Here is a 10,614-nt window from a genome sequence, read left to right on the forward strand (position 1 = left end):
AACAAGGGAGTTCAATTTAAATTCATCCCACCTCGTGCACCACACTTCGGAGGATTATGGGAAGCTGCAGTAAAGTCGGCAAAACATTTATTACTAAAAATGTGACGACAGCCGATCTTACTTATGAAGAACTGGAAACAGTTATAGTCGAAATAGAGGCCATATTGAACTCTCGACCATTAACACCACTGTCCGATGACCCAAATGACCTTACAGCACTAACGCCTGGACACTTCCTAATTGGAGAGCCGTTAACTGCACAAGCTGATTGTGAACCATCGCAGCAACCAAAAACGATAGGTAATCGATGGCAGGCCGTTTCAAAACTGAAACATGCATTCTGGAAACAATGGTCGCAGGATTATCAACAACAGTTGCAGCAACGTCAAAAATGGAGAAGATCCTCAGCAAACATAAAGGAAATCACTTTAGTAATAATAAAGGAAGACAATGTTCCGGTATTACAATGGCCCATGGGAAGAATTGTTCGAGTCTTCTACGGGAAGGACAACTTTGCACGAGTGGTTGAAGTTAAAACGATCAAAGGGATCTTTAAACGTGAGATTCAACATGTTGCTCCACTCTTTAATGAAGAAGAACCCACTGACAAACATCCAATTGAAGTAGATGAAGTGGAAGAAGAAAACAAAGCAGTTGAAGACCGCCAGCTGAGGAAAAGGAAACAACCAAATCACGCTTCGATAACCAGTGTTATGATTGTCATGCTATTATTACTACCATTAGCCTGGGCCCAATCGATTCAAATAACTCAGTTTGGATCAAAACCAGGAATATTTTTCGAGAAAATTGGTACAACCCAATTAGCAGTGGCTGACGGGACCATAGTGGCTTAATTCGATCTCAAGCCATATTGGAGTGACATGGCTACATTTTCAAAAGGAACAGAAAAATTCGTCAAATGTGCGCTACACTTAATGATGCCCACTCATGTGAAGGAATGTACGAATACTTCCGACACATAGAGAATGAACTCATCATGGAAAATATGCTAATGGCATATTGCACCATTGGACATCGTGGGAAACATTGCAAGCAGTCTATTTGGTGTATTAGATTCTCAATATGCACAAGACATGTCGAAAACAATATCGAAGGTCAAGGACAATGAAGATCATCTTTGGAGTTATTACAAAACCAAACATCCTTAGTTGATTCAACAATAAACTTAGTGAAACGAGATGAAATTGCTTACGCAAAACGACTCAACCTAATTGAAAGTCAAATGAATGCAATAATACAAGATAAATATCACTGGTACATCACGCTGACATCACAACTTACGTTGCTCGCTGCTAATCTACAACGAATGCAGAATGAAATCATCAAAGTGTTAACAGACGTGCGCCACAACACTATTAGTCCACTTCTATTATCACCACGACAACTAAAGGAGCAATGTGATCAAATACGGGATCATTTGAAGCCTGATCAAATGCTACCTGTTAGCCAAGAAAACTTACTCATGGCATACAAAATGATGCAAGCTGAAGGCACCATAGTAGATAATCATGTGATTATAAAAATAACAGTACCATTGATATCGGCACGGGTATTGGACATATACAAATTAATACCGATCCCAGCTGCAAATATATATGGATTTCATCTGTTCAAAATTAAAACACCATTCATTGCAATTTACAACTACCGAGATAAGTTTGTTGATATGACGACGGAAGACATAGCAAATTGTCGTCCAAGATCGATAAATGATTTCATTTGTCACAGCAAGCAATCAATGTTCTCTACAGAAATGAGCTGCGAAATGCAACTATTCCATAATAAAACAGACACTTCATGTCATCTGGAAATCACAAATAAAACGTTCATTTGGAAAGAGATGCATAAAAGAATCAATGGATATTTGCTACAAGGACGCCAATAAAACTCTCAGCTGTTTGCATCGATGGAACATCAGATATCTGGTTACGCAACACGGGGCTACTGACAGCAAAAGTAGGATGCACCATACGCAACTCCCTAATAACAGTAATCAGTCAAACTGGTGTAGAAACATCGACTTTCACCTCATACGCCCGTTTTCGAGAAATCGATGGTAACAATGCAACGATTAAAAGACAAAATATTACCCCAGGAAAAACAACTAAATTTGGCTATACCGAACTACTGGATCTTCAACGGATCTTGTACCAAACCGAAGACTCAGACTACCACATAGACTAGAGACGATCAAGCATCACCACATCGCAATGTACATCAGCCCAACATTCATCATAATAATATTGACCATTCACTGGATAAGAAAATGTTACAAGAGAGACAGGAGACCACAGCAAGTCCAGATACCAGCGGTGGCAATGAGGAAAACTGATACGACTTCGAGTCCGCCGTTCACCATTAACATCGATGATTGTTGAAACTGCGTTCAACGGCCGGGAGGATGTACGATTTCGAGACAAGCAGAAAATCGTGCGCTGCAGATAAGTAACAGATAGTCCTATACAAACAGGCACCGCTGCGTATCTACGACTTCACACCATCTGTCAGCTCGCATCATTTGACCTGCATGCGTCATAAATTTAAGCGATATAAGATAAGGTTATCCTACTTTACAACTGTTCAGACTAATAAACTATGAGATAACTATTGATTATCAGGCTACAGTAGTTGGAATATCAAATTTCTATACAAATCTAATCCTCATGCAAGGAAGTGTTAATTAGGGTCACCTGTCATTAATGTCAAGTGTGAGGTAATAAAGATGCAATTTAATTAGGGTCACCTGTGGAAATGTCAAGTGTGGATTTGTGTGATGAATCGTACGTGACCCGAGACGGGGCGTTGAAAGGATCGGGATCGGGGTCGGGGCGTTTCGTCACACAAATCCGTTATCGATTCTTCGGAGTCGGGGTCAGGGTCGCGGTCGAGGTCGCTTGTGCCGACACGCCCTTGCGGTCGGGGTCGCACTCGAGCTCGCACTCGGGGTCGCACTCAAGGATCGTGGACGAAAACGTGTTCGTCACACGTGCTACGATACGATCTTATCATTAACGAACGTAGCGTACATTATCAATCAGGGCGCAGCGCTGTACCCAAAACGATCGAACACGTGAACGTTCAGCTCGAAATCGTTGTCGGAGTCGGGGTCGAGGTCGCGTGTCCCGAGACGGACGGTGAAGGGATCGGGGTCGGGGTCGTACTCGAAATACGATTCGTAGATCGTGCTCGAAAGCGTGAGACGAAGACGTCCTACGAAAACGTGACGTACACCCACCTCGAAAGCGTAGGTTGTGGGGCAACGCATCATACTAAATCGAAACGTTATAAAACGAAAGGACGGAAACGTGGCGCAACGTGTCCCAAGACGGGACGGTGAGGGATCGAGGACGTTACGAAACGAAAAGAACGGAAACGTGACGCAGCGCCACATCCAAGACGATCGAATACGTGAACGTCTAACAAGAATCAACGTTGCGAAACGTGATGAAATATGCTCGAAAGCCCAACGCTACCTGAAAACGATCGAAGGCGCCATGCACGTGACGCATCGCTACCTGTAACACGATCGTAGGCGCCACGCACCTGACGCAACGCTACATCCAAGACGATCGAACGTCTAACACGAATCAACGTTACGAAATGTGATGAAATATGTTCGGAAGCCCAACGCTACCTGTAAAACGCTCGAAGGCGCCATGGTCACTTATCTTATTAATTCGATAATGTATTTGAAATCGGGGCGGAGAAAGGATCACGTGATGAACGTTAAAAAGGATGGGAACGTGATGTAATTCAAACGAGAGTACAACACCATTTCCAAGACACTTGAAGATAAAATAGAAAATCTAAAAGAAAAGCCGAATATTATAACCAAGATGCAATGAGGGTAGCACACCATGAATACCCATAGATATTCACCCACTATTCAATTTTCCTCGGTTTTCATCCAAAAACCTAAAATCCTTAAAATCACTTCTAGTTTGTGACTCGAAGATACACATCGGCTCCGCGATTCTCCAAAGTTAACAATATTTAAAAATTGTTAAGTGAATAATTGTGTAGTGAAAAATTGTTTAAACCTTCAATATTAACAATAAAACGCTCGTCGAAAACAAATTATAATTGTGCAGTGAAAATTGTTAATAACTTTCAAAATCAAGTTTGTTTAAACAAATTCTAAAATTCGAAAATTATTATTAAACAACATTGTAAAATCAATTTTACAATATACAATCAAATACTTTAAAAACAATACTACAAATAAAATAAAGTTTATTACATTCAACCAACAAATAAAAAAGAAACAAACAAAAACATCAACATGAATCCCGAGAATATCATCAACTTCAACTACACCACCAACACCATCAATGGGGAGTATTGCTATTCCTGCCAGCATTACCTACCTGCAGGTATGCAATGGCATTTCCACGCTCGCACCGAGACACATAAATACAACTCTATCCGTCCGGTGGACGGAAGAATCAAGCAGATTGTGAATGGATACAAGGGACGTATTCTCCAATACATGTTTGAGAATGAGGGAGCGGATGTAAGGATGCCTTTTGAATTCCTAAATGAGGCTGGATTAGCACTGATCCCTCACTTGGAATGCGTGATGACTACCCACCTATCATCCAAATGCAATTTTGAGTTGTTTGCTGAGTACATGCTAATAAAAGAGTATGATATTCAACAAGAAATAAAATCGTTCCAGAGCACAATGTCTCAGGTTACGACTGGATCCGACTTCACCCGCTTCTTTGAATCGCATAAAAATGTGATAGACGCAAAAATGACTGAGTTTCAGGAAAAGGATAGTGGATGGACCTTGACACGAATTATTAGGCTGGAGCTTAATGTTTACAAATGTGATCCGACAAAACGATCTAATCATTTTGAGCTTCCGCTTAAATTAAAAATAGAAAGGCAGTTGTTAATGTACATAACAAAGATGCCTTCTGTTTTAAGAGGGCAATTATATCGGCCCTCAAACCAATAAGTAGATCATACCACTGCAATAGTTATGGTGTTGAGATCACGTCCCCAATAATTGAGGTGAACAACGTAAATATTGACTTCAATGGATTAACATTCCCGATGGAAATTCGAAAAATAAAAGAGTTCACTCAACGAAACCCTCACATAAGTTTAAATGTTTTCGGGTATGATGAGGAATCTGACAAAATAAGTGGACCACTTTACTGCGATGGAGTGGAAATGAGAATCCACATTAATTTATTATTCGTCGACGGACCAACGGCGGGTATTCATGGACACTATGTGTGGATTAAAAATATTTCATCGTAAGTACATTCATTAAATTTGAAAATATCACAATCACCTTACAATTTCAATTTTCATTCACAGTCTACTTGCCAAACAACTGGGTAAACATCGAGTTAAGCGTTGGTTCTGTAATCAATGTTTACAATACTCAACGAGTGAGGAGAGGGCGGCTCAACATACATTGAGATGTAGTCGGGTGGTTACCGAGGAACCAAGGAAGGATCAGAAGATTACCTTTAAAACCATCACCGTCAGTTGGAGGTTCCGTTCGTCGTGTATGCAGACTTTGAATGTATATTGGAACCAGTATCATTAGATGTAAGTGTAAACACGAAAATTATTAATAAGCATGTGCCAGTAGCATTTGCATACTACATAAAGTGTGCATTTGACTCTGGCTTAGATAAGTTGTTTTGAAGACAGGAGGTGATGTCGCTCGCACTTTCATTAAAATTTAACGTCAGATTTGTCCGACTTGTATGAGAACCACATAAAAATAGTGGTTCCAATGCACATGAGTCATAATGAGTTATATAATTTAAGGAAAGCGACCATTTGCCACATAGGAGTTAAGAACAGACATTACGAACTGCACATTCGCAGACAGACCAATTGCATAACCACCGAAAATGCATTTGGTCAATACTCCAGCACGACTACAGCACGTGCAATACATCCGCCACGTGCGCTTGGTCAGCGCTTTCCAGCATTCGTCGTGGGACCAACGACCGGCACCTTGCGCAATAACCGCCAGCGTGGGACCGACAATTGGGCTATTGGACACCCAAAGCTGCAAGCGACAACTGCAGCAGCGGCAGCGGCGACAGCGACAACAGCAGCAGCGGCAGCAGCGACACCAGCGACGGCAGCAGTAGTCTTAATTATTCATTATCATTGTCATAAGTTTTAGTCTAATTTTGATTCCCGAATAAAACGGTCATTTTTTAAAAGAATAAATCAACGGATTTATTAATTTATGTAAGGGTATTTTAAATAATGATAGAGTGAAAGATCACTGTCATTTTACAGGTAGATATAGAGGCGCAGCCCATAATTCATGTAATCTTAAATACAAGACGGGTGATTTTATCCCCGTATTTCTCCAAATACGATTCTCATTTGTTTGTTAAAGAACTTGGAGAAATTGAGGGGAAATAAAAGTTATTCCTTTGAATAAGGAATTGTATATTTCAATTTCTAAATATCTCCCTCTAAGGAAAAATACGCTAGAAATCAGGTTTTGGATACTATCAGATTCATGCCCTCTAGTCTAGACACACTCGCGGGGAGTTTGAGTGAGGAGAATTTCAATGTGCTGAAATCAGAGTACAAAAACAAGTCAGATTTTGAACTACTTCGCAGGAAAGGTGTTTTCCCCTACGAATATTTAGATTCTGTTGAAAAACTAGATGAAACTTCTCTCCCACCAAGATCCAAGTTCTATAGTAATTTAACAGAGTCAGAATGTTCAGAAGAGGATTATGCTCATGCCATCCAAGTATGGTATCATTTTAATTGTCGTTCATTGAAGGAATACTTAGAATTGAATTTGAAAACTGATGTTTTATTGTTAACAGACGTTTTCCAACATTTTAGGGCAATTTGTTCTTCAATTTACAATCTTTGAAAAATTACAAAAGTTTTTGCAATTATTAATTTTCCGCTTTATTCGCGAACAAAGTATGGACCTAATTGTTGTTGTTACAAACGACGAAAACGAAAACGGAGTAAATGATGACGCGCTGTTAAGTTCTCAATTTCAACTGTGTTTATAAATCTATGCTAAGTGACATTAAGCCTAACTTAACTAGAGCGGCGAAGCGAGGCGAATTCGCTCAGAGAGCAACAAACGAAAGCTTTATTGCGCTCTCGCTTCGCCCTAATTCTAACAACTTCATTTGGTATTTCATGCTCTTAACTAATAACTATCAAATGCGCCAACACCGGCCCCGATGAACGGCTGTGCCTTCATCCGATTGGCAGAGGCGCCAATTTGTGTATTGGCCGTTTAAACAGCCCTCCTGTGCTGGTTCGCACGTCTGCGACGCGCACCGCCCCGTCCGCTCCTGGATACACCGCCACGACTCGACCCACCATCCACTGCATCGGCGGCTGGTTGTCTTCTGCGACGACGACGAGCTCTCCGACTTGCAGATTCGGCTGCAACTGGTCCCACTTGGCCCGTGCCTGCAGGCCGAGCACATACTCCGGGACCATCGCTGCCAGAACGCTCGCTTGAGCGACGAGACAGCTCGCCATCGCCTTAAGCAACTCAGACCCTCCTGGTCCGGGGTCCGCGATGCTGCCGGTGCCACCAGTGGTCCGCCCACCAGTAGATGCCCGGGGTTAGCGCCTCGCCGTCGTTGGGGTCTTGGCTTACGGCTCCTAGCGGGCGGGAGTTGAGCACCGCCTCGACCGCCACGACCACTGTCTGCAGCTCCTCGAGCGTGAGCAGGGCGTTGCCCACCGTCCGTAGGAGTAGGTGCTTTGCAGACTTCACACCTGCCTCCCATAGTCCTCCGAAGTGAGGAGCCCTCGGCGGTATGAACGCAAATTCGCATCCGCTTCTTGATGCGAAGTCGCGAACTGCGTTCTCCTCGGCCTCGACTCGCCTCCTTAGCTCCTTTAGATGGCGACTTGCTCCGACGAAGTTCGTCGCGTTGTCGCAATGGACTCGGCTCGGACATCCTCTTCGACCAACAAACCTTTGGAAAGCCATTAGAAATGCATTAGTTGACAGATCGGATACAATTTCTAAGTGAACCGCTTTTGACGCAAAACAGACGAACAAAGCTATGTACGACTTGTACGGCGGCTTTCCGCGAATCCTATAGGTTGTCTCAACCGGGCCACAAAAATCTACGCCACAAATTGAAAATGGGCGGAGCGCTCGGAGTCGATCAGCAGGCAAATTTCCCATTATTTGCTTAAGCAACCGAGGTTTGCATTTAAAGCAACGGATGCATGATCGTACTGTCTGACGACAAAGCTCTTGAGCATTAACTAACCAAAGTCGTTCTCTAAGAATGCTCACGAGCGCTCTTGGGCCAGCGTGACAGTTGGTCAAGTGAAGGTACCTCACATAGCTGCGAGCAAATTGTGAGCGCTTCGACAAGAGGAGTGGAAACTTAGCATCATACGAAATAGGAGCATTTACCAGTCGCCCCCGACTCGCAACAACGAAAACGAACACCAAGATCCTTCATACTCATGTATGAAAGGATTGAGTCGTTGTAGACTCGAGCTCACACGTGTACTCTTACGAACCCTTTCTATATCGTCTCTGAATTCGAAATCCTGCATTACTTCTATTATTTTACTGAATGCTTCTTTCAGTTCTGATGCCGTTGGAACCAGTTCAAATTGAACTGTTTTCTCTTTGCATCTTCGAATGAAGCGGAACACATAAGCGAACACTCTCAACAGACTTGTGTGCGACGAAAAACTTTCGATCGAGTCCACTAGATCTGACTTTACCACTATAGCTGTCAGTCCAACAGCTGTTTTGCGCACTTCAAATTGTGCGTCTCTTCAGAGACGAAATGGTGGTTAACTGGCCATGCGTCGTGTGGTTCCATCAAGAATGACGGACCACTAAGCCACATTGACGCGCACAGTTCAGTCACATCGCAACCTCTCGATACAATGTCTGCGGGGTTCTGCTTAGTTGGAACATGACGCCATTCCACGCTCTCTGACCACTCTTGAATCTCGGCCACTCGATTCGACACGAATGTCGCGAGAGTGGAAGGATGTGACCGATCCAATGAAGAGTGACTTCCGAATCTGACCAAAGAACCGTCCGTTCAATTGGAGATCGGATCAGCCTTCGGATGCGGTGGCAGAGTTCTGCAAGAAGGTGAGCTGCACACAACTCAAGTCTAGGAAGAGTCTTAGTCTTGAGGGGAGCTACTTTTGATTTTGAGGTTAGTAATGATACTTTACAACCTTCTGCAGTTTGCGTACGAACGTAAATACACGCCCCATACGCTCTTATTGAGGCGTCGGCGAAGCCATGTATCTCTATCGGTGACGTAGGCTCTGTGAACAAATATCGTGGCACTTTTATGTTTTGCAATTGTGTCAAATTTGACTTCAATTGCTGCCACGATGTATCCAAACTCAATGGTATGGATTCGTCCCACTCCAACTTTTGAAGCCAGAGCTCTTGAAGCAGTATCTTTGCTTTTATAATTAAGGGACTCAATAGGCCAAGCGGATCGAATAACCGCGATGTCACCGAGAGAATGTTCCGTTTTGTCGCTTTAAGACCCATGAATGAATCGTCGATCCGGAATTGGAACACGTCTTCATTTGGCAACCAAATCACACCTAGAGTCTTGGTTGCGTCAGTCTCGGAGATCGTTATCGGCTTTGGTGTACTGTTTGATGCGGAGAACCCAGGAGCATTCGAGAACCACTTCGCAAGTTCAAAACCTGCTCCTAGCAGTATCTGCGACACTTCAGACTTAATTGTCTTCAAGTCCTCGACGCATGCGGCACCAGTCAACATATCGTCAACGTAGAAGTCTTGCCTGACAACCTCAGCTGCCATGGGGTGCGAGGATTTCGCAATCTCGCTCAGCTGGATCAAACACCGTATGGCCAAGAATGGCGCTGGCGCAGTGCCATATGTTACAGTATTTAATCTGAATAATCTCAACGAGTCTGATGGATCTTTCCTCCACACTATGAGCTGATAGTTTCGATCTGCCTCGTGCACCATAACTTGGCGGTACATCTTTTGATGTCGGCCGTTAATGCGTATTTATGCAATCGAAAACGAAGCAGAGTCGAAAACAGCTCTTCTTGAATGGTCGGCCCGACCATAAGAATGTCATTCAACGCCTTATGTGTCGAAGTGCGACACGAAGCATCAAATACGACCCTCAGCTTTGTCGAAGTGCTTTGGGGCCGTAGTACACATTGGTGCGGAATAACATAGTGTGGTGTACTTGGAAGGATGTGACTCACTTCGGACATGTGGCCCATCTCTACATATTCTTCCATAAATTCCAAGTACATTCGCTTTAACTCGGGATCTCGAGTTAAACGTTTTCAAGCGACAAAACCGCCGTTTAGCAACTTCAAATGAGCACCCAAGCTGGTGCGGATCTGATTTAAACGGCAGTCTTACTTCGAAACGACCAGACGGCAATCTTTTCACATTATTTGTGAAATGATCTTCACAACTTTGTTGTTCAGCGGAAAGGACTTTGGAGGGAGAGCGCACATCTTCGACAGTCCAAAACTTCAGCAAGGTCTTGTCAATCGAGCTCAAACTTTCTTCCTGATAGCTCAGATTGACAGTCATCTTCTGGTGAGATTTTTCACCAGGAGTGT

Source organism: Drosophila nasuta, unplaced genomic scaffold, assembly GCF_023558535.2.
Source record: "Drosophila nasuta strain 15112-1781.00 unplaced genomic scaffold, ASM2355853v1 ctg26_pilon, whole genome shotgun sequence".
NCBI classification, from domain to species: Eukaryota; Metazoa; Arthropoda; class Insecta; order Diptera; family Drosophilidae; genus Drosophila; species Drosophila nasuta.